The sequence below is a fragment of the Nycticebus coucang genome, chromosome 4, assembly GCF_027406575.1.
Source record: "Nycticebus coucang isolate mNycCou1 chromosome 4, mNycCou1.pri, whole genome shotgun sequence".
Classification (NCBI taxonomy): domain Eukaryota; kingdom Metazoa; phylum Chordata; class Mammalia; order Primates; family Lorisidae; genus Nycticebus; species Nycticebus coucang.
In genome coordinates this window covers 90,708,448-90,733,007 of record NC_069783.1, presented here as the reverse complement: position 1 = coordinate 90,733,007, position 24,560 = coordinate 90,708,448, and the positions used below count along the sequence as shown (strand labels likewise).

Here is a 24,560-nt window from a genome sequence, read left to right as displayed (position 1 = left end):
GTGTTCCTGGCTTTGGCAATCAAGTCTGCTCTGCCTGGTAGTCACCCCTGAGATGTCATCTGCAACTTTCCCCCACACCGCGGTAAAAGCAGTCATCTTTACAGAACCAATTCAGTGCGTCGTAGCTCAGTCTTTCATCACAAAGGATAACATGAAAATGCTACAGAGCTAGAAAACCTGACAGGTCGATAAATACTTAAATATGCGATGTAAATGTGTTCAAATATTCAGGAGAAAAGGAATTTTTTCAGTCACACATTTAAAATAAACTGTTTCCAATTAAATACCACAGGTCGAATGTACTTATTCATTCTACTCCTTCCACAAATGCCATTAAAGGATTATAAGCCAAGCAAGGTGGCTCATACCTGTAATCCTTGCACTCAGGAGGCTGAGGCGGGTGGTTTGCTTGAGTTCAGGAGTTCCAGACCAGCTTGACCAAAGCCAGACCCCATCTCTATTAACAAATGGAAAAACAAAACAAAACTACTGGGCGTCATGGTGAGTGCGTGCAGTCCCAGCTACTTGGGAGACTGAGGCAAGAGGCCTGCTTGAGCCCAGGAATTTGAGGTCGCTGTGAGCTCTGATGCCATGGCCCTCTACCCAGGTGACTGAGTGAGACTCTGTCTCACAAAAAAACTAACAAACAAAAAAAAAGTAAGGGTTTATGTGAAAAGATGCACAACATCATTTATCAGCATGGAAATAACAAATCAAAACTACTAGGAAATACCACTTCATACCAAAGAGGATGGGAGAACCAAAAGGTCAGATAAGTGAGAGATTGTGGATAGGGTAGAAGCCTCATGCTCTGCTGGGGGGATATGAACTGGTGTGGCTGGTTTTGGTAAACAGACTTGGCATATAACCCAGCAATGCCTCTCCTGGGTACATACCGAAGAGCAATGAAAACACGTCCACAGAGAAACTTGCAGAGCAATATTCATAGCAGCACTATTCATAATAGCTACCAGGTGGAAACAACCCAAATGTCCATCCTGGTGAATGGATAAACAGAAAGTGCTCTGTTCATACGACATCATACTATTCAGTCATCAAAATGAATCCCCTGCCCACACATTGAACATGTCATCCCTGCAGCAGGGATGAAGCTTGAAGACATGATGCAAAATGAAAGAAGAAGCCAGATCAGGGCACTGCATGGCTCACTGATGGCTCTGGGCAGAAGTGCCCATGGGACTGGTCTTTGGGTGCTCAAGAAATGTCTGCAGGGCTGATGTCTGAAACAGCAGCCCCCTCTTAGAAAAGGTGACCTCAGTGCCTTCCTCCCATCTGTGCCTGATGACAAGATGGGTGATGCTGCCCGAGTGTGTACAGTTCAGCTCTCAGGACGGAGGTGCCACCTTTGACCTTCCTGGGTGTGGTGGAGCCATGGTAGGGACCCACCAGCACACCTAGGGGTGAATCCTGGATTATTTAAAAAGATGCACAACATCATTGATCATCAGGGAAATAACAAATCAAAATTACTAGGAGATCCCACTTCATACCCACCAGGATGGGAGAACGAGAAACTCAGATGAGTGTTTAAGAGAATGTGGACAAGTTGGAAGCCGCATGCTCTGCTGGGGGGATGTGAGCTGCTGTGGCTGGTTTTGGTAAACAGACTTGGCATATAACCCAGCAATTCCTCTCCTGGGTACACACCCAAGAGAAATGAAAACATGTTCACAGAGAAACTTGCACACCAATATTCATAGCAGCACTGTTCATATAGCTACCATGTGGAAACAACCCAAATGTCCATCCTGGAGAATGGATAAACAAAATGTGCTCTGTTCATACAACATCATACTATTCAGTCATCAAAAGGAATCCCCTGCCCACACATTGAACATGTCATCCCTGGAGCAGGGATGAAACTTGAAGACCTTATTCAAAGTGAAAGAAGAAGCCGGAAGCAAATGACCACGTAGGATCCCATTCTTATGACATGTTCAGAATAGGGAACATACAGTGTTCTGTATATAATCTATAGTGACAGAGGTAGATTAGTGATCGCTCAGGGCTGGGGAAGGAGGGGCGGAAGGACTGACAGCTAAAGGCTACGGGGTTCCTTTCTGAAGTCAACGACAAGATTGTAAAACTGACTTCAGTGATGGATGAACAACCCTGTGATACACTAAAACCATTGACTACACACCTTCAATGGGTAAATTGTATGGATGTGAAGTATATTTCAATAAAACTATTAACAAAGTAAAAGCTTGAACTTGAGTAAGTGGCCAGGGATGGCAAGAACAGGAAAGGGTACAGCATACGGGGTCCACATGTCTATGGAAGATGGAAATCCAGGACACCAGTAAGCACCTGCAAGGCAGCTCCCAGTGCAAAACCCCAGAGACAAATGACATGGTGGCACCTAGAATTGGGGGTTACATGCTATAAACATGGGGCTTCTTAAAATTGTTGTTTTGCATTGTATATACGTTTAAGAAATTGGAATAGGGGCTGCTCAACTCCACCTCCTCCCGCCTCTGGAGCGTGTGGACACGGACGCCCTGGCAGCCCTGGGCTGTTGGCAATGCTGCCTCCTCCTTCCCCTGGGCACCGTGGACACGGGATTCTTCCCTTTGCAGGGCTATTGTCAATGCCACCTCCTGCTTTCTGCCTGTGGACGCTGCCGAGGAAGCACTGTTAAAGTCTCTCTTCCCACTGCCGTCATGTCTAAGTCACAGTCTCCTAAAGAGCCCGAACAGCTGCGGAAGCTATTCATTGGAGGGTTGAGCTTGGAAACAACTGGTGAGTCTGAGGAGCCATTTTGAGCAATGGGGAGCGCTCACAGACTGCGTGGTAATGAGCGATCCAAACACCAAGCGCTCCAGGGGCTTTGGGTTTGTCACACACGCCACCGTGGAGGAGGTGGATGCAGCAGTGAATGCAAAGCCACACAAAGTGGATGGAAGAGTCGTGGAACCAAAGAGAGCTGTTTCCAGAGAGGATTCTCAAAGACCTGGTGCCCACTTAACTGTGAAAAAGATCTTTGTTGGTGGCATTAAAGAAGATACTGAAGAACATCACTTAAGACACTATTTTGAACAGTATGGGAAAATTGAAGTGATTGAAATCATGACTGACCAAGGCAGTGGCAAGAAGAGGGGCTTTGCTTTTGTTACGTTTGATGACCATGATTCTATGGCTAAGATTGTCATTCAGAAATACCATACTGTGAATGGCCACAACTGTGAAGTAAGGAAAGCCCTGTCAAAGCAAGAGATGGCTAGTGCTTCGTCCAGCCAAAGAGGTCGAAGTGGTTCTGGAAACTTTGGTGGGGGTTGTGGAGGTGGTTTTGGTGGAAACGACAATTTTGGCCGTGGAGGAAACTTCAGTGGTCGTGGTGGCTTTGGTGGCAGCTGTTGTGGTGGTAGATATGGTGGCAGTGGGGATGGCTACAATGGATTTGGTAATGATGGAAGCAATTTTGGAGGTGGTGGAAGTTACAATGATTTTGGCAATTACAACAATCAGTCATCAAATTTTGGACCTATGAAGGGAGGAAATTTTGGAGGCAGAAGCTCTGGCCCTTATGGTGGTGGCGACCAATACTTTGCCAAACCACGAAACCAATGCGGCTATGGTGGTTCCAGTAGCAGCAGTAGCTATGGCAGTGGCAGAAGGTTTTAATTATTCCCAGGAAACAAAGCTTAGCAGGAGAGGAGAGCCAGAGAAGTGACAGGGAAGCTACAGGTTACAACAGATTTGTGAACTCAGCCAAGCACGGTGGTGGCAGGCCCTAGCTGCTACAAAGAAGACATGTTTTAGACAATACTCATGTGTATGGGCAGAAAACTCGAGGACTGTATTTGTGACTAATTGTATAACAGGTTATTTTAGTTTCTGTTCTGTGGAAAGTGTAAAGCATTCCAACAAAGGGTTTAATGTAGATTTTTTTTTTTTTGCACCCATGCTGTTGATTGCTAAATGTAATAGTCTGATCATGACGCTGAATAAATGTGTCTTTTTTTTTAAAAAAAAAAAAAAAAAAGAAATGCCACCTCCTTCCTCCTCTGACATGCAGACGGGGTGTCCTCTACTACTAAGTCTGGTGACAATGTCACTTCCCTGCTGTGGAGCAGCATTCGTAGGTGTTACACCTCCCTGGGTTCTCTGCAATGCCACATCCTTCCTTCTCTGGGGACAGCAGACACAGATGTCTTTGGCCTCCAGGTCTGCTGTTGATGCCACGTCCTTCCTCCTCTGAGAACTGTGGGCCTGGTGGCCCCAGCCTGGTCTACCAGGAATGTCAGCCTCTTCTTGCTCTGGACACGGTGTCTCCCCTTCTCATGTCTACCTACAGTGCCACCTCGTCCCCCTGCGGAGAGTGGAGATGACTGTCCTTCCCCACTTGGCCTGCTGTCAGTGCCGCCTCCTTCCTCTGGGAAATGGGCACACGGGTGTCGTCCCTCTCTGATCTCCCAGCAATGCCCCTCTGTCCTCCTCTGGGGACTGTTGGTAAGGGTGCCCTCCCACGCCAGGGCTGCTATGCCTGCCACCTCTTCCCCTACTGGGAACTCTGCATGTGTGTGCCCTTCTCTCCCGGGTCTACCAGCAAGGCCGCCTCCTTCCTCCTCTGGGACCTGCGGACAGGGGCGGCCTCTTCCCTTATGTCCGCTGCCAATTCCACCCCTTTCTCCCAACACACGGGTGTCCCCCCTTCCCAGGTCTCAGCAATGCCACCTTATTCCTCCTGTGGGAGCTAGTACAGGATGTCTGTCCGCCTCGTCTGCTGTCAATGCCGCCTCCTTCCTCCTCTGGGCTCCACAGACACAAGTGTCCTCTCCAGGGCTGCTGCCAAGGCCATCTCCTTCCTCGTCTGGGAGCCTTGGTCACAAGTGTCCTCCTGGTTCTGGTCTGGTGTCAGTGCTGCTTCCTTCCTCCTATTGGCACTGTGGACAGGGATGTCCTTCCCTCCTGGGTCTATCAGCAATGCCACCTCCTTTCTCCTCTAGACCTGATGCAGTGTCCTGTGACCCACAAAGCATCTGAAAAGTGCTGCAAATGTGTGAAATATTTGATTGCATAAGTATTTTCGGGAAATTTTATCAACAAAAAGGTTTCATGGAAAACAGTTAAGAAAAAACAAAACAAAAGCATTTTTCAGTTATTTAGTTATTCAAGACAGTTTTTTTTAAGATATGAGGGTTTCACAGGCTGTTCATTGGATCATAAGGGGTTGCTAACAACACAAGTGATACAATTGTTTTCTTCTAACTCCTGTGATCTGTGAACCAGGCTGATATTGTGAGTCCTAAAAGTTCCTGAGGTCCATCTGAGTCTCAGACCACTTTCGGTTCTGTCCTGTGTCACTTGGGAAGGTTACTCTCACCATTTCCAGAATGACAAGTCAGGTAGGCAGCTTTGAGTGGGTGTCAGGTCGGGGCTCAGGCTGTAGCGTGGGCAGCCCCGCTGCTCAGGCCCTGATGTCTTGATGCCTCTGTGGGTTAGACGCAGCCATCATGGGCAAGGATGCTGTGTGGCAGGTATGGCGAGCTGCAGTGAAAATCACAGCACAGACCTCCAAGGCCTTGGAATCAGGTCATGCCATCTGTAGCAGGGAACTCTATGGCATCTGAGAAACATTTTCCTAAGTGCTGCAGGCCTGTGTGGAGATAAAGTACCTGACCAGGGCCTATCACATGCACTGTGGCTAGAATTTCCTATCGTGACTTGAGCTCTGTGAGATTCTCACAGACATAAGGGCAGAGGGCCCAGCAGCAATCCACTGCAGCTGGTCAATGGCACTCCAGGGACTAGGGCAGGCAGAGGGGACAGGTAAGCCACACGAGTTGGTGGCTCAGAGTCCAAGCCATCCGACACTGAGGCTGCCCCCAATCCCTCTGCTCCATTCCATCCCACTGTTGCACATGGGAGGACAGAGGCCAGTTTGGTGTAGGGCGTGTGGGAGCCACACCACCTGCTGTTGCAGCGGAGCCTGGTCAGGCAGCCCTGAAACAGCAGTGAGAGGAAAGCTCCCCTGGACTAAGCCGCAGGCAGTGCACCTGCTCACCCCCTTCCTGTGGGAAAAGAAAGCACCTGAGGGTAGAACACACTCGGTCTCATGGATGGTGGACAGTGACGTGGCTGCTACATCCGGGTCTGGAAGGAAAGTTTGGAATAGGAAGGACAGAGGAGTCTGAGGAAGAGGTTCATGGATAGACCTACTGGGGATAAGCGGGGAGGCTCTTTGTATCCACGTTAACACCCTGTAGACGTACACTGTCATTTGGCTTCCAGAGGTGCCAGATGACCAGAATGGTTCAGCCAGTGGACAACAGGCAGCCCACTGCCATTCCCCAACCCCAGCAATGGGTTCATTTACAGAGGAGCCCAGAATGGTGGCAGGCGTGGAGCCCATGAAGAGGCCCTTGGCCAGCATCATTGTGTGAGGACTTAAAAAACATTGATCCACTGGTGTGGAACCCTACACAACACGGCAATGAACTAGATGAGCCACTTTACAACAAAGGCGGCGTGGCACGAGGTATGTGACCATGGCATTCCTGTTCTTACATCCACTATATATCTGAGAAACTGCTGGCCCGGCATTGTGGTGGGACAATCTTTCAATATTGTTGCTGAGGCCCCCACTTTGAGATCCCCTGGCAGGATGGGGGATGCTTACAGCTGCAATCCGTCAACACCCACTACGGGGCTGCATCCCCAGCCGGTGGGATGCTTCTGTGTGGGAACCAAGGATGAGCATGGAAGGGGCACCCCATCCCCCGGCCATGGGCTCTGTGAAGCTGGACGTCTGTTCCCAGCGGGGAGCACCCCACCAGATGTGCCGTGTGATCTCCATCTATCTTGAAGCAGCTAGCTCATCACTTCAGCTCCTGACACCATCATAGCCTGGTGACCAAGAGGTGAGCCGTTCTGACTAGAATTGGTTGAGAAGAATGTGCTTCCCACCCAGGAGGACCAGCGGGACTTTTGCTGGTATTGTCCTGCCCATTTTGATAGCAAATGCACAAGGGCTCAGCCATGCCTGAGCCACTGGTGCCAGGGGCTGGTAAGGACATGGCCACCAGGAGCTGATAACCCTCACGGTTGAATGTCAGGGTCACCTCAAGGCTACTGATGAGACAGTGTTAGGTGAGAGGGAGGAGACCCTGAGTGGGTGGTTGGAGGAGGTGGGAAGGAGGGAGACATGATGAACGGCAGTGATGTCCCAACACCAGGAAGGTCAGTGGAGGCTGGGGTTCCTGCCATTAACCTTCCCTCAGCGATTTACACAGGAAAAGACACCAGTCAGAATCTCACAGGTGCTCTTCCCATGTTAGGCATCTGACGTTAGAGGGGTGCAGGTAGTGGACTATCGCAGTGTAAACCTGGGGCCTCTTTAGAACCCAAACTCTCCTCCCTCAGCTGGTAGCAGTGACAGCTGATGGCAAGGATGACTTCTGACTGCAGTGACCTGTCTTAGCTGTGGCCCTGTGCCACATGTGAGAAGCACAGCACACTCTAATGTTTGATCAGTCCAGTGGGTGAAACCCTCCGTGCCCCCTCCCTCAATGTGAGAACAAGTCTAAATCCCCTCCCAGCTCTGCTGCAGCCACACTGCCATTCAACACCTCCTTCTGCCCAGTGTTGCTACCTTGGCTCTTTAGCTCCAGGGGTTTCAGGTCAGATGGTCTGAGCCTCTGGTCCCCATGACCTTACCCGTTCCATGCACCGGTGGCTCAGGCATGGCTGAGTGCTTGTGCCTTTACTATCAAAATGGTCAGGACAATACCAACAAATGTCCTGCTGGTCCCCCTGGTGAAGAACACATTTTTTCCAACCAACCTTGTCGCAGCTGTCCACCTTGTCGTCACCAGGGCTACGCTGATGTGAGGAGCCTCAGTGATGGGATAGCAACCTCAAGATGAGGTGAGCTCACGCTGCCGTCCCGGTGGGAGCGCTCCCTGCTGGGAACAGAGGTCCAGTTGATCAGCCTGCAAATCTGCAGATTGCAAATCTCCAGATTGGAGCCTGTTTCTGGGGGAACATAAGTCAATAATTGCTGTAGGAAAAATGGAGATTTGAAAAAGTGATCAGTACACTGACGGGTTTCTCAGAGCACCTCTGCTCTATCGTGTGGAGTTGTCAGAATTAAAATGGACTCACTCATCTTAGGGAAACCCTGACACACAGAGCTGGGGACGGCCAGGAACAGAGAGGCTTCTCATGGTTGATAACGAAAATGATCAAGAAGACTGAAAAAACCACAATGCTGCACAAAGGCCAGCACAACCTTACATAAATAAATACCTGCACGAGCCCAGCTGCCCAGCAACTGCCTGTCCACACTCAGACTGGCACCACCCTTGGGGCCAGGGATCTTTGTAGCCAAAAATTAATATTTAATTAAGTCTGCAATTTTTGTCATTCTTCCTTTACCTCCCTGAATACAGTTTCCTGAGGCACACCCGGTCCCCTTCGGCTGCTCTATCCCCTAATAAGTATCTTTCTTTTAGGGAGACGGTCTCTGGTGTTTAGCTTCACACTGTCTGCAGTTGGGTTTCCAAGAAGCAGGGGTTGAGACAAGGATATTTGAAGGGATGAGTTAGTAAGGGAATGTTCTCAAGAGGAAGGGGCCAGGCAGGTAGGAAAGTAGGCCCCTGCAGGGAACAGATCTGGACAATGATGTGGGCAGAATCCTGAGCGATTCTCTAGAGAAGTGGGAAATTGGGAAAAATCCAAACACTTGCTGGCCCCTCAAAACACACTCAGTGGACCAGGCCCAGGAGGATGGCCGCATAGACTGCATATATACCATTTATCCTGAGTAGACAGGACCCTTCAGGTGGACATATTTACAAAAGAAGATAGATTTTAGAATATTCTTAAATTAAAATTACTCATGAAAGCTGTTTTAAATGAAGTAGAGAGTAAAGGAGCCCATTGTCTAGTTTATTGTCTTTGTATTTTTATATTGAATATGATATTTTGAAGGCAAGGCACCATAACGCCATCTCAAAATATTCTCTATATGTCTAATTCTTAAAAATAGCCTTTAATGCAATTCTACATGAAAAATATCCATATAAAATAGTAGCAAGACTCTAATTTTTTTTTTTTTTTTTTTTTTTGAGAAGGATTCTCACTTTAACACCCTGGCTAGAGTACTGTGGTGTCACAGCTCACAGCAACCTCAAACTCTTGAGCTCAAGTGATTTTCTTGCCTCAGCCTCCCTAGTAGCTACGACTATAGGTGCCCACTACAAAGCTCAGCTAGTTTTTCTGTATTTAGTACAGATCAATTGAAGTTTTATTTTAATTATATATATATGTTTTATAGTTATTTTTGTCTTGTGAATGTTGAATAATGAATCGTTAGTTTCAATTGTTTGAGTCAGTGCCTCTGACTGAAAACAGTCCAGGTTGACTTTAAGGAAAACATTTATTATTAAACATTTATAAACCTAAATCAGTATAAAAGAACGTTAGTTTGACATCTGGCTTAGTATAAGATAAAAACATCCCATAGAAAATATGGATTTGAGAGTATGTGTGATCTTGAGAGTCTAATGTCGAGGTAGAAGCAGAAATTCCAGGGAGCATCTCAGACTTTCCGGGGCTCTGCACAATAACAGGGGACCCATATGACATCTCGATTATGGCTGACACAAACAGAAAATTTCACTGAGGCAAATATGTGCTATGAAAGAAGGGTGGAGTTGAAAACAGGATGTCAGGGCAGGGGAGAGGGAGCCAGGGGGCCCAGGAGGGGCTGAGGGGTCTGCTGGGCTGGTGAGTGGGGGAGGGGAGCGACTGTGACCTCTCCTTCCTCCTCATCCCCCACCCCCTCCTCAGAAACCCTTTGTGACTCTCCCGTGCTCTGTGATGCAGGTCTGGGACTATAGTGAAACCCAGGCACCCTCAGCTTTCAGTTGCTTTAGGCAGCCATGCTATTCAGACAATGGAGAATGTCCTCCTTTCCCATGTATAATGCACACATTTTCCCCAGATTTTTTCAGGGGAAAATAAGGATGTTCAGTGTGCATGGGGACTATGGCTCGGGAATGGAGAAGCCCAGTGAATCTCCTGGAGCAGCTGCGCCCTCCGACCTGGGCCTACTGGATACATGGGATCCAGTCCAGGAGGATCCAGGATCCGCTGGAAGTGGGCCAGAGCAGCCTCCTCTGAATGCCACAATCAGAGAAGGGTGTGATGGTGGGGCTGGCTAAGAGGGCTGCGGTCATGTGGGTGAAGGGCTGAGGCCTGAGGCCCAGTTGCGTGGAGGGGACTGGCAGCGCCACGCTTGTTCCTGAGAGGTTAGTGCCTGTGGGCACTTACATCTAGCTGCCTGTGGTCAAAGCAGCCTGAGAAGCTCCTGGCTTGCTGGTCCTGTGTGTGAGGCCATCTTGGCTGTGGCCTTGACTTGGTGGGCAGGGAAGGGCTCCAGGGAGGGAATTGGCCCAGGGAGAGAGGGAAGGGGCAGCCTCACAGAATGGGGGGGGGCTGAAGGGCAGTGATATCTGTATTCCCCACATGAGTATCTCCCAGCCAAAAGCCAGCCACTTTTTTGAGGGGGCATTTACTGAATATTTGGGCCAAAAATGTGGGTGCACATTATGCATGTGAAAATACGGTATTCTCTGCTTTCTGAACAACCATCCTGAGCCATGGCGGAGCTTATGATCAACTGGTTTGAATATGGACCCCAAATCACCTTTTGAATGGTTTGGGGTTACTCTTTCTGGACCTGTGGTACCTGGTGATGAAATCATTTTATGAACCACCTGGGGAAATGAAGACAGCCAAAAGGTAAGGAGTACCCAAGAGAGTCTTGGTTGTTGGTTCCCGTTCCTATTCCCACATTTCTAAATGAGCGAGGTTGGGTTGGAGAGTGTTAGAGCCTCACTCTTCTAGGGGAATGGTGTGGGCAGGGCTAGGGGCTCAGGAGGACACAGGTTTCCACCTGAGGGTCACCGGCTGCCTATTGAGGTGTGATGGAGGGATCCAGCATAAAACCCCCAACAATGATTTCATGATTCAGAGCTGGTATGTACAGAAAGTGTGGGTTCTCTGGAGGAGAACAGTCTGTCCTGACACTTGATCATCACTTTCCCATGTCAGGTATCACCCGACCTAGTCTTCCTTCATGTTGGGCTGATGAGGAGAGCATTGTGGAGAGCCTCGGAGCTCTGTGCCCGGGATACAGCATCCTCTGATGGAGCAGATATGACTGTCGGCTTCTGATTCTGCATCTTCCTTGAACAGAGGACTTCTGAGAACACAAAGTGGGGATTCACAGAAAAAATCCCCTTCTGATTTTGTGAAAGAAGGAAAAATTAGAGATAGATTATCACTTTTAGAAATGGATAAAAGGAATGCATTTCTAGTTATTAAAATGGAGAGTCATGTTATTCTTGCATAATGAATATCTGAGCTTCTTAGGGAAGAGGAGTGAGAGAGGTGAGTCCCAGTGTCTTACTCTTTTCTTTCTTTCCTTTCCTTTTTTTTTTTTTGAAACCGAGTCTCACTTTGTTGTCCTCAATAGAGTGCTGTGGCATCACTGGTCATAGCAACCTCAAACTCTTGGATTCTTTTGGCTCAGCCTCTCAAGTCATGGGGAATACAGGCATCAGCCACAATGGCTGGCCATGTTTTTAGAGCTGAGGTCTGTTTCTGGCTCTGGCTTAGGTTGATCTCGAACTCATGAGCTCAGGCAATCCACCCACCTCAGCCTCAGAGTGCTAGGATTATAGGCATGAGCCACCATACCCGGCCTACTCTTTTCTTGTTGTTCTCAGCATCAGGGCAGAGCCAAGAAGAGAAGGAAAGCTGGAACACTTGAGAGGTAAGGTTCTGTCTATTTTCCCCCAACTCCCCAAGGGTGAGCCTTCCTGTTCCTTCCATGAAGCCCCATGTCCATGACCTCTGATCGTGTCAGTTGCTAGGTACAGTCTATCTGGGAAAACAGCCCTGAGAGGAGGTGCTCCCAGGAAGGCAACGGGACCTTCTTAGAGTCTCTGATTGCCTGTCTCTGGGTATGAAGCAGTGATGGAGCTGGGCTGTGGGTGATCCCCAGAAGATGGCTATGGGACATGTCCAGGAAGGACTTCCATTTGTTTTGGAGTCAGCCCTTCTGTCTCCCAGCTTTGAATAAATACTTTGACTTTGTGGGTGCTCAGAGTCCTCCTTTGAGGTAACTGCTGTTATCTGTGCTTCACGTGGTGCTTTTGAGCCTCACGTGGGATAATGTACGGGAAAGTACTCTGTAAGTGAGGCCACACACATGTGCAACCTTGCTAATATTATTGTTGACCATTAAATCTTGTCTGATTATTTTTGGGCCGATAAGCATTTAATATCCAAGGATCTCCCATAAAGGGACTCCTGTATGATCTTTATGCTTCCACCTTCCTCATATATAACCTCATCTCCTGGGTTCCTGAGGTTAGAGAATTTGCCAGAGAGAAGCAGAGGAGGAGATGAAGCTGCTTTCTATTCTAATAAGGTGATCAACTTTCCCCTTCTTTCCTGATCCATTTTTAAAGAATTTCTTTTTTTTTTTTTTGCAGTTTTTGGCCAGGGCTGGCTTTGAACCTGCCACCTCTGGTATATGGGGCTGGTGCCCTACTCCTTGAGCCACAGGTGCTGCCCCTTTTAAAGAATTTCTATGGCTGTCAGGGATCCAGTGTGCCTGCCATAGTCCTGGGAGGCGGTGTAGCCATGGGCACAGGTATGTGACTGAAGGCCTTAGGGAGAGGCTGTAGGGTATATTGTGAAATCATGGGGGAGCAAGGTGAGGGGAGCCGCAGGTGTCTAGTGGCGCCCGCAGCTGGACCATCCAGCTCCCCTTTCCTTGTGCTGGTCCTGGCTGCAGCACTGTAGCCTCCTGACCTCTGCAGGATCGCTAGGATTGAGGATCATGATTTGACAAGGGTTACATGTATGTCCAGACCCCCTCTGTGACGTGTGCAATAGTGCAACTACCGGTGTCCTGAAGGTGCTGTTCTGGGAGCCCCTGGAAGATGTGCTTCCTCTGTGTCACATTTGGATACTTGTTTTCCTGACATAGTCATCATGCACCCTGTCCTGCTCGCTCTCAGCAAGTCCTCCAGAATTAGTGCCAACTCCTCTGCCCAAATCCTCCGCCTCTGACCTCTATCACTGACCCGATGACCCCCACACCTGACTCCATTTTGCCCTCAGCACTGGGTGACCCTCTGCCAACAGAGCCTGCTTCTTTAGCTCCCAAATTCCCAGTGGGCCAGCCATTCCCCACCCCAGCCACTTTCCTTTCCTCTTATCCCACTACATCACACTCAGGGAGCAGGTCCTGTTCTCCAACCAGAGGCCAACCTGATGGTGGGTCTGTCAGAGAATAATCCAAGGGCCTCAGGTATGAACCTCAGTCCAAAACAACTGGAAAAATGCCCTGATAGTACAACTGAGTAAGACATTTGAGGAAATCAATGAGGTTCATATTTCTGGACTGTGCATAATTCATGCGATCCTATCAACTCCATAGTGCTTCTCCTTAGCTAAATAAAACATGGAAATCTGGTGCCATTGGTGGATGGAGACCACTGCCTGAATGCCTCCCCCGGGGGTTGCTTCTTTGGCTCCAGCAAGCAAGAGATGTTGGAAGCCCATTTTAAAAGTTTTCATATGAGGATAATGAAATCTTAATTTGAAAAATGACTCATTTGAGTCTTTTTCCCTTTCCAATTTTGCCCCTTCAACCAACCTTATTTATGGGGTGGATTCCACAGATGGAATCTCCAAGATCCTTAGAAGAAGCTCTAAACTTTTCATGAAGAAAAGGTGAAAACAACAAATTTATTTCCCAGCTAGGATCATCTCCTTTCTGCAACAGAGTTTCCTTCACCTGTGAACAAAGCAGGACAGAGCCCTAAGGCAATCTCTCTCTGATACCAACCATGAGCTTACAGAGGACATCCAGAAATAGCTGAGGAAGGCAGACAGACTTTCCTGTCCTCTACCCGCTCCCCAGCTGTATAACACAGCACAGCTGCCCACAAGACAACCTGGGGCTGGACATGAGCCAATAGATGAGAACATGAGTTCCAGTAAAGGAGTAGAAAGGCTTCAAGGCAACAGGACAAAGAACTCAGAGCATTTTCTCATACTCAGCGGTCCAGGGAGCTATTTAAGGCAGAAGAGCCCCAGGCTCTTTAATCACAATCTATGTATTAATAGTAATGACTTGACAACCAGTGAGTCGGAAAGCTCCCCAGTGATTGATGTGAATATGGCTAAAGTAGAAAAAACCCTGACCACTGAAATTTCCCCAAGAGTATCAGTTCTCCAGCATCCTAAATCATCAGAACTTAAAAATCAGATGTTGGGTGAATTAAAATTTACATCAGAGAACAGGAATGTAGCCAAGCTCAAAGCCATCCCAGAGACATGTCCCTTGCTTCAGATGACTTGCAAGGCCTCACTGCCTCACACCCAGGGCAGAAAGCTGGCAGCTCCCCAGGTGCTGCATGTCCACTTGGGGACCAGAGGGACCAGCACGGAGTAGAGGCAGAACCCCGGGGCCCCTAAGCAGCTATGGAAGTGCCAGGATTATAATTTCTTCCTTGCCACAGAGAGAGTGATCCCTCGAAAAGGAGGAGAAACTGATGGAGGGGACATAGGGGTGGGGAAATCTCAACTCAGGAAGAACCACCCTGCCCAAGACAAAAGTTAGAGAAGACAGTGGGATTAATTCTTCCTCAACCCTGTCACTGAAAGGACAGCCAACTTCTGAACATCATTTCAGAAAACGAGTGAATCACTTTTTGCAATGGTTTTCCAAAGGATGAGAAATTTCTCTGGAAAAAAGCTCCCAATGACTACCTATGCAAAACAAAGGCCTGTGTGAAAGCAGACCTGCCTTTACTGGGACTACTGAAGATCAGAAATCATGACAAGCATTTGGAGGTTCCTAGAGGAGACATGGAATCGATATCATTTGCTCCAAAGGGTCCCTTATGTCCCCAAATTATCACAAAACAGAAATGCAGGTCCAGGCAGAGCCTGCCCAAGGCCATCCCTTCACCAACATGGTTTCCTTCTATAAAATGACACCAAGTCTGGTAGCCACAAAGTTGCCTTTAATAGGCAGGGTTTTCATACAAGGACAGATAGCCCCAGAAAGATGTGGCATTTGATACCAGCTATTTCATCAGGAGCATTCCCCATTCATGCCCCGGAGGGAGTCTGTGTCCAGCTCATGCGTCCAGTGGTCCAAGCATCTCTAGCTGCCCCACCACTGCTGAGAACACTGTTCAGAGATTTGCCCCTGCTCTCCAGACAGAGGATCATTCCCAAGCATTTCCAGTGGGGAAACCTCCACCGGAGTAATTTATTCTTTGTTGAGAATATTGATTCTTCTCATTGAGGATATTGATTGTCCTCAATAAATGTTCTGTTAAGAGTGGTGTCTTCTCTTGTGCTATGTTGAGGGCATAGGTTTTGGTAACCTAGAGCTTGTGCTTGGGAAAAAGTAGGAGTCACTTCAGCTCTTCTTCTTTTTATTTTTTGAGACAGAGTTTCACTTTGTTGCCCTGGGTAGAGTGCCATGGCATCACAGCTCACAGCAGCCTCCAACTCCTGGGCTTAGGCGATTCTCCTGCCTCAGCCTCCCAAGTAGCTGGGACCACAGGCGACCGCCACAATGCCCGGCTATTTTTAGAGATGGGATCTCACTCTTGCTCAGGCAATGCACGTGCCTCAGCCTCCCAGAGTGCTAGGATTACAGGTGTGAACCACTGCACCCAGCCCATTTCACCTCTTCTTATTGAGATTTTGCCTTCTAAAAAGTGACCAGTCCTCTGCAGCTCTTGTTGAAGAATGGATATCCGGTATCCCCATGTCCCTTTCCCCACCTGAGTAAGTTTCCATCCTCTTAGCTTTGTCTTCACGACATTATACGGCAGCCTCACCTAAGCCTCCCTGCCTTTCATATCCTTTAGAGCAGTAAAGAAGATTGGTCTTTCATATCTGTCATATCTGAAATATCAAATACCAGTGATGAGGATCACACAGGTGCGTGGGAGTGTTTAGGAGTTGTTGCTGTGGTGGCTACCGGACTGGCTGGGGAGGGTGTGAGGAACGGGACAGATGCTGCCTAAGGATCTGTCACGCTGGACAGGCTCAGGTGCTGGGGAAGCTCACTGGGACCTGGAGGCTGAGGTTTTCTTACTACAAAGTCAGCTTGGAAAAGTGGTTCCCCTCCATAGGCGTATTTCTTTAGGCCATCTGGATGAAGGACATTTGCACAGCAAAGGATCACCCAGCTGTCCATTGGCAGGAATGTCACCCAGGCAGCCACTTACCTCCCAGGTTAAAATAGAGTTGAGAGGAAGGACAAGATGTCTTAGAATGGGGAAGGAAAGAAAAAGTGAAGATAGGAAAGAATGTCCATACTGATGAATAAGATGTTCATGCCCCATTCTGCCCATATCATGACCCTGCCCTGCTCCCCCCTGTCCCCGTCTGATCCAGGCTCTTCCCTGAGGCTGATCAGGGCACTGCATGGCTCACTGATGGCACTGGGTAAAGTGTCCATGGAACTGCTCTTTGGGTGCTCAAGTGATGTCTGCAGGGCTGATAATCTGGCATAGCAGTCCCCTCTTAGGGAAGGTGACCTCAGTGCCTTCCTTCCATCTGTGCTTGATGACAACATGGGTGATGCTGCCCCAGTGTGTACAGTTCAGCTCTCAGGCGGAGGTGCCACCTTTGACCTCCCCGGGCCTGGAGGAGCCATGGTAGAGACTCCCCAGAACACTTAGAGGTGAGTCCTGGACCAGGGTTGCAGATATTTACATCATGGATCTTTACAGAATGTTCTTCTTGGCCAAGACTGCACAGGTATGTGCAGTCCACATATGTGTCTTTCTGTTCACAAAATAGAGGTCTGGCAAGAAGGCAACTCCGCACTAGTGCAGACTGGGACTCAAAAACGAGGGTAATGGTTTTCTAGAGTACACTTGTGGTAGTTTCACAGAAAAATTTGTGAATGCTGTGTCAAAACAAAAAAACACAGGGGTCCACTCTAGCCCTGTTTCTCTGCTCCTGTTTTTTTTGTCCAGAGTTGTGCCATTGACCCTGCAGCATCCGAAGCTTAGGGTTGCTGAAAGAATGCAGAGTCTAGGGAGGCCCTGGGAAGGGTGAAAGGTGGGGTGTGCCCAAGGGGAGGAATTTGAAGAGGTGGAGAATCAGTGGAGGACCACACATCCAGGTAGGTAGACCAGCCAATGACCCCTCCTCTCAATTCCTCTATCTTCCCATCTTGGGATCCTTTACCTCCGCTCCAGCTCAGTGACTGCCACACCCAGAGCTTGTCATCAGGAACCCCTCTGACGTCTGTACTGGTGCAGCTTGACATCCCGCCCTTTGACCTCCTCCCTCTGTTCTTCCAGCATGAGCCCTCACTTTGTCATTTTTTCACCTCAGGTCATTAATTTTTCTATTTCCTCATTAATCCACTGAGTTATTGTCATCATTTCCTCCCTTGTCAAGGCAGACTTCGTGGTCAATCAGGTAACCAATACATATTTATTTATTTTTCACTAAATACAATTTATAATGTAAATTCTTTCTGTGGCACTCTGTAAATTAGCGGTTCTCAACCTGTGGGTCGTGACCCCTTTAGGGAATCAAACGACCCTTTCACAGGGGTCACCTAAATACATCCTGCATATCAGATATTTACATTAGGATTTATAGCAGTAGCAAAATTACAGTTAGGAAGTAGCAACGAAAATAATTTTATGGTTGGGGATCACCACAACATAAGGAACTACATTAAAGGGTTGCGGCATTAGGAAGGTTGAAAACCACTGCTGTAAATATAAATTATAAATAACTAAATTAATTCTCCATTAATCTAAAGTGGTCTGCCTATCTTACATTTCCCTTTTTCTTTTCTTTCTTTCTTCTTCTTCTTTTTTTTTTTTTTTTTTGGAGACTGAGTCTCCTTATGTCGCCCTCGGTAGAGTGCTGTGGCTTCATAGCTCACAGCAACCTCAAACTCTTGGGCTTAAGCAATTCTCTTTCCTCACCTCCCAAGTAGCTGGGACTACAAGCACCTGCCACAATCCCTGGCTATTTTTTGTTGTTGTTTTGCTGTTGTAGTTGTCATTGTTGTTTAGCAGGCCTGGGCTGGGTTCGAACCTGCCAGCCCCCGAGTATGTGGCTGGTGCCCTAATCACTGAGGTACCGAAGCTGAGCCAATCTTAAATTTTCTTTCCAAATAATCAGGCTCACCAAATAGAAACTCATTTCCTGGGCAGCACCTGTGGCTCAAGGAGTACGATGCCTGCCCCATATACTGGAGGTGGTGGGTTCAAACCCGGCCCCAGCCAAAAACTGCAAAAAAAGAAGAAAGAAACCCATTTCCTTTAATGCAAAGCCCAGTGGCCTCTCTTCATCATGTCTAAATACAAAGTTAGATGATTCCAAGTAGTGAACAATTTTAGTTATAATGAAGGACTTCTACAATTAGTGAACATGTATCACAAGAAATCAAGTTAACTTCTTCTGCTTCATCCTTGGATACACTGTATTTTCCACCACATAGGCACCTCAGAGAAAAAGAGCGATTGTCTTCATTCCAAGACATTTCATCAAGATATATTTGAGCATCGAGTGGTCCCATATTTGTTAGATCATCTTCACGTGGCTGCAGGTCATATTCTTTTTGGTCTCTTCATTCGCTAGAATTTTCCATGCCTGATCAATTTATTTTTATTTATTTATTTTTTTGAGAAAGTCTCTCACTATCTCACCCTTGGTAGAGAGCCGTGGCGTCACAGCTCATAGCAACCTCAAACCCTTGGGCTTAAGCAATTCTTTTGCCTCAGCCTCCCAAGTAGCTGGGACTACAGGCACCCGCCACAACACCCTGACATTTTTTTGTTGCAGTTGTCATTGTTGTTTAGCTGGCCCAGGCGGAGTTCAAACCGGCCATCCTCCGTGTATGTGGCTGGTGCCATAACCACTATGCTGTGGGCACTGAGCCATGCCTGATCAATTTCAATGAACTTCTGTATATATTTTCTCACTGTTCCTGCTGGTAATCTGTACTTTATCTGGATGATTCATTAATATGAATTTTTGATACTTTTGTTTCAGGTCTGACACATTTAGAGATGTGTCTGCCCCCAGAACGCTGTACCAATCCTTTTTTGGTATCTGCTCAACTGCCATCAACCATTGAACAAGAAGTGGGCTTTCTCAGATCAGCAAACTTTATACATCCAGGCTGGGCTCCTGTAGCTCAGTGGCTAGGGTACGGGCCACATATTCCAGGGCTGGTGGGTTCGAACCCGCTCAGGCCTGCTAAAGACAACAATGATAACTACAAAAAATAGCTGGGCGTTGTGGGGGAAGCTACTTGGGAGGCTGAGGCAAGAGAATCTTAAGCCCAAGGGTTTGAGGTTGCTATGAGCTGTGACGTCATGGCAGTCTACCGAGGGTGACAAAACAAACAAAAAAACCCCAAAATAACTTTATACATCCAGCAGTGCCCACTCCTTCCCTAAGGTTGGCCAGAATGAGCAAATTGGGTAACCAATATTTTAAAAGCTCCACTTCAAATAGGCCTCTTCCAATCCCCTTTCCACTGTCTCGGAATTCAATATTTTTCTTTCCCCTATTATTCACTGGTTTTAAGCATATTTATAAACTTATACAACCATTACCACTATCTAATTCCAAAACATTTCCATTACTCCCTCACCCACAAAGTCCTGGATCTTTTAGCAATCACTTCCTTTTCTCCCCACCCCTTTGCAACCCACTAATTTACTGTCTATCTCCATGAATTTGCCTATTCTGGACATTACATATGAATGAGTCATATATTATGTGGTCATTTGTGACTTAATTCTTTCACTTAGCATAATTTTTTCAAGGCTATCCATGCTGTAGCATATATCAGTACTTCATTCTTTTTTATGGCTGAATAATATTCTACTCTATGGATATACCACATTTTGTTTATCCATTCATTAGTTGTTAGGCATTTGGGTTATTTTCCACCTTTTGACTATTATAAATAATATCAATTTGAGCATTTATACACAAATTTTGGGTGTAGACATGTTTATAATTCTCTTGGATATAACTAGGAGTGGAATTGTTGGGTCATGTGATTACTCTACATTTAACTTTTTGAGGAACAACCAAATTGTTTTCCAAAGCAGCTGTACCATTTTTTATTCATATTAGCAACAAGTGAGGGTTCCAGTTTCTCCACATTCTCAAAATATTTGTGTATCCTAGACATCTCTGTGTGGGTAAAGTGGTATCACATTGTGGTTTTGATTTGCATTTCCCTAATGACTGATGATGTTGAACACCTTTTCAAGTGCATATTGGCCATTTGTATCTCTTCTTTGGGTGAATGTCTATTCAAGTCCTATGTCCATTTAAAAATTGAATTATTTGTCATTTTATCATTGAGTCATATATTTATCTACTTTGGATGCATGTCCTTTATATAATACGATATATGTGTTGGTAATATTTTCTTTCTTTTTTTTTCTTTTCTTTGAGACAGAGCCTCAAGTGTCATCCTAGGTAGAGTGCCGTGGCATTATAGCTTACAGCAACCTCCAACTCCTGGGCTTAAGCAATTCTCTTGTCTCAGCCCCCTAAGTAGTTGGGACTACAGGTGCTCGCCACAATGCCTGACTATTTTTTAGTTGTAGTTGTCATTGTTGTTTGGTGGGCCCAGGCTGGATACGAACCTGCCAACTCTGGTGTATGTGGCTGGTGCCTTAGCGGCTTGAGCTATAGGTGCCGAGCCAGGCTTGCTTTTTTTAATGGTGTCTTTCAAAGAGCAAGTTTTTTATTTTCATGAAGTCTAATTTATCGATTTTTTCTTTCATATTTTGTGTTCTAAGAAACCTTTATCTAATTCAAGGATATAAATATTTCCTCCTATGTTTTTCTTCTATAAATTTTATAGTTTTAGGTTTCACATTTAGTTCTGTGCTCTGTTCCAGTTAATTTTTATGTATGGTGTGAGGTAAGGCTTGACATTTAGGATATTTCCAATTGTTCTTTGTTCTATATTACTATATATAGATTCACATGCATATTATTTCACATTTCGTATGAGGCAGAATGGGGGTGTCATTTCTCTTCTCCCTCACCCTACCCTGTATACCTTATGGGAAAGGATTTTGTGTTTGTTATACAGTGCACTGGCCCGGTCTAGCATTTGCCTCTTTCATCCCCCCAATATCCTCAGGAAGTTATCTGTGACCCTTTTTCACAGAGAGAGAAACTGAGGCCCAGTGAGGCAAAGTCTCTTGTGCTAGATCATACAGTGAGTGCCCTCACTGGGTTCAACTGTTTCATCTGTTAAAGAGGGCTGATATAACATGGGTCTGACCAAGGATTGCCATGAGGAACAAATGAAGTGGTATCTAAAAAGTGTATGCCTGGCACAGAATACGTCTGTGGTTTTGTTTTAGCTTATTTGTATCCTTTTATATTTTTCTGTTGTATTGTTCCCTTTAACTGCATTTATTTAATTTTGGTAACTCTAGTGTTTCCATGCCTTTTCTGACATGGTGTAAATTAAGTCACAGTTATATTAATAACTTCAAGATCTGGCCAAGAAGCCAGTGCTGGCCCAAGTCACACTGGAACTGTCTCCGGGGAGAGAAGGGGAGACCCACCCTCTGCCTTCCACTAAAGACCTCCAAACCCTCAGGTTGTGGCCTCTGTCTTCTGATAGCGCACAGATGGAAGGGGCACCGGCCTGGGAGTTAGGACACCTGGTTGTCTGTCTGTCTAGTTCAGTGGTTCTCAACCTTCCTAACGCCTCCAAATGCCATGACCCTTAATACAGTTCTTCATGTTGTGGTGACCCCCCAACCATAAAATTATTTTCGTTGCTACTTCATAACTGTAATTTTGCCTGTGTTATGAATCGTAATGTAAATATTCAATATGCAGAATGTATTTGCATCATTACAAAGGGGTTGCGACCCACAGGTTGAGAACCGCTGGTCTAGTCACTACTCCTCTTCGGCTTCAGTTTCCTCATCTGTGAAATGGGGACAGTGCCAGGATTCACCTCACAGGTCTGTTGTAAGGATTCAAATGGAGGATCTGTGGAGGCTTCCAGCTCTATGCTCAGTAGCATTGTCAGTGCTCAGTAGAAAGAATTGGGGTTGCACCTCCTTTTATCTCCACCGTCCACAGCCGAGAAACTCCATCCCTTCTTTTGATCTTTGAACCTTTGTTCCATCCAGGCCCGTCTATTTGCAGGACTCTGCTGCTATGGTCTTATGGGCTGTGTTTCCTCTCAAGGCCTTGGGTTCCACTTTAAGCCATCAAGAAGGTTCAGCTAGACCCTTCCCCCACCAAGGCCCATTATTCATTTATCAGGGGGCGAGGGTCGCCTCGTGGATAAAAGTTAGTATGCCATGGAATATTATGCAGCAGTAAAAAAAAAAGGAGACTTTACCTCCTTTATATTTACATGGATGGAGATGGAAAATATTCTTCTTAGTAAAGTATCTCAGGAATGGAAAAAAAAGTATCCAATGTACTCAATACTACTGTGAAACCAATTTATAATCACTCACACTTGCCTATGAAAAATGAAACACAACTTTAGTCTATGATGAAGGAGGGAAGGATACTCAGCCACGGGGCAGCCGGTCCAGAACAGAGGAAGAGATAACATCAAGATGCCCAAGAGTGAGGAAACTGTACTCCAAAATGATCCTAATGAAGCAAAGTGTGGAGCCCATAATTCTGAAACATCAGAGAAGAACCAAGAAGAGGAAGACTTCTGTTTAAATAACTACTCTCTTCGTCTAATAGAAACAATTAACGAAGTTTCCAGGATGAGCATTGCTCATGAAATCATGGTAAATCAAGATTTCTACATGGAAGAGAATGTTTTATCTCCAAACAGTCTGGAAGACAGGTTCATGGAGACATTGTACAATGTTTTTTGGGACCATTTAAGAGAACAACTCTTGAGTAATCCTCCTGAATTCACTTGTGCTCTTGAACTTATGACAGAAGTTAAGGAGGTTTTGCTATCACTGCTATTACCACGCCACATCCGCCTAAAAAATGAGATTAAAGAAGTTCTGGACATGGATCTCCTCAAGCAAGAAGCAGAACATGGAGCCCTAGATGTCTCTCGTCTCTCTAACTACATTCTTAGTTTGATGACCCTGCTATGTGCACCAGTTCGAGATGAAGCAGTAAAGAAACTACAGAGCATAACAGATCCAGTACAGTTACTGAGGGGCAGCTTCCATGTTCTGGGCCTAATGAAAATGCACATGGCGAACTATACCATCCAGAGCATTCGACCCTACCTGCAGGAATATTCCATCCAGTATGAAAGAGCTAAATTCCAGGAACTCCTTGACAAACAACCCAATCTCCTTGATTACACCAAGAAATGGCTAACCAAAGCAGCCACAGACCTCATTACACCATGTCTGAATTCTCCTGACATCCCCAGCTCCTCCAGCATGGCCTGTTCAACTCCAGACAAGGCAGCTAAGAATTCAGATCCTCCCAATCCCATAATGGTGCTATACCAGGGCTACCTGAATCTCCTCCTCTGGGATCCTGAAAATGAAGAATTCCCTGAGACTCTGCTGATGGACAGAATCCGGGTCCAGGAAATGGGGTCCCATTTGCGCCACTTGACTATATTGGCCTCAGTCTTACTAGAAGTTTCTCTGGTTCAATTTTATTCAACTCACCTGGATTTGTGGATAAACTGAAATGCATAACCAAGGCTGTGACTGAGGAATTTAACTCCAAGCCTGAAGAAGCTATGTTGAATGTGAGTGAACAGGTGTCTCAGGAAATTCATTGTGGCCTCAAGGACCTGGGCTTTACTGCCCTAAGCAGTGAAAACACAGTATGTCTTATAGGACAACTCCAGAACATCACCAAGAAAGAAAACCGTGTCCGTAGTATCATTGATCAGCGCCTCCTTTTGTTTCTCAAATGCTGTTTGGTTCATGGCATGCAGGAGTCTCTGCTACACTTCCCTGAAGGCCTTAATCACATCGAAGGAGAGTTGACAGAACTAGGCCGGAAGTTTGTCAAGCTGATGCATCATAATCAGCAGGTATTTGGCCCATACTATGCTGAGATCCTAAAAAATGTCGATACTCTAGTTCAAGCACAAGAAACAGAAGTGGAACCTATCTGATAGTGCTGGACTCCAGCCATGGCAACAGGGACCCAGGAGAGAGGGCTCAGCATGTTCCTGAGATGATATCACCTGTGGCCAGCAGAGAAGCCAGCCATCTTCCTCACTACAGCCGGGATACAGGGCTGCAGGGGTCAGCATGTAAACACCAGCTGACCCAACCCCGTTGGTTAATAAACTTCTGAGCTGCAAGAAAAAAAAAAAAAAAGGAGGGAAGGGGAGGGCGAGGGATGAGGAGGGGCTGGGAGGGAGGGGATAGTAGGGAGACCACAACTATGGAGCACATTGCAAGTACAAGTTGGTTCTGTCGTGTGTAGAACACAATGTCCTAATGCTATAATTGGGTAAATGAGATGAAAGCTATGCTGATTAGTATGATGTA

The 24,560-nt window shown here is 46.6% G+C and overlaps 3 pseudogenes; 2 read left to right on the top strand and 1 right to left on the bottom strand.

Annotated features, from left to right (window-relative positions):
* Nucleotides 1-2,684: 2,684 nt before the first annotated feature.
* On the top strand, nucleotides 2,685-3,734 carry LOC128584058 (heterogeneous nuclear ribonucleoprotein A1-like; annotated as a pseudogene).
* Nucleotides 3,735-18,442: 14,708 nt separating this feature from the next.
* LOC128584836 (dnaJ homolog subfamily C member 24-like) lies at nucleotides 18,443-19,176 on the bottom strand (annotated as a pseudogene).
* A 3,503-nt stretch (nucleotides 19,177-22,679) lies between these two features.
* Nucleotides 22,680-24,348, top strand: LOC128584549 (T-complex protein 11 X-linked protein 2-like; annotated as a pseudogene).
* Nucleotides 24,349-24,560: the final 212 nt, after the last annotated feature.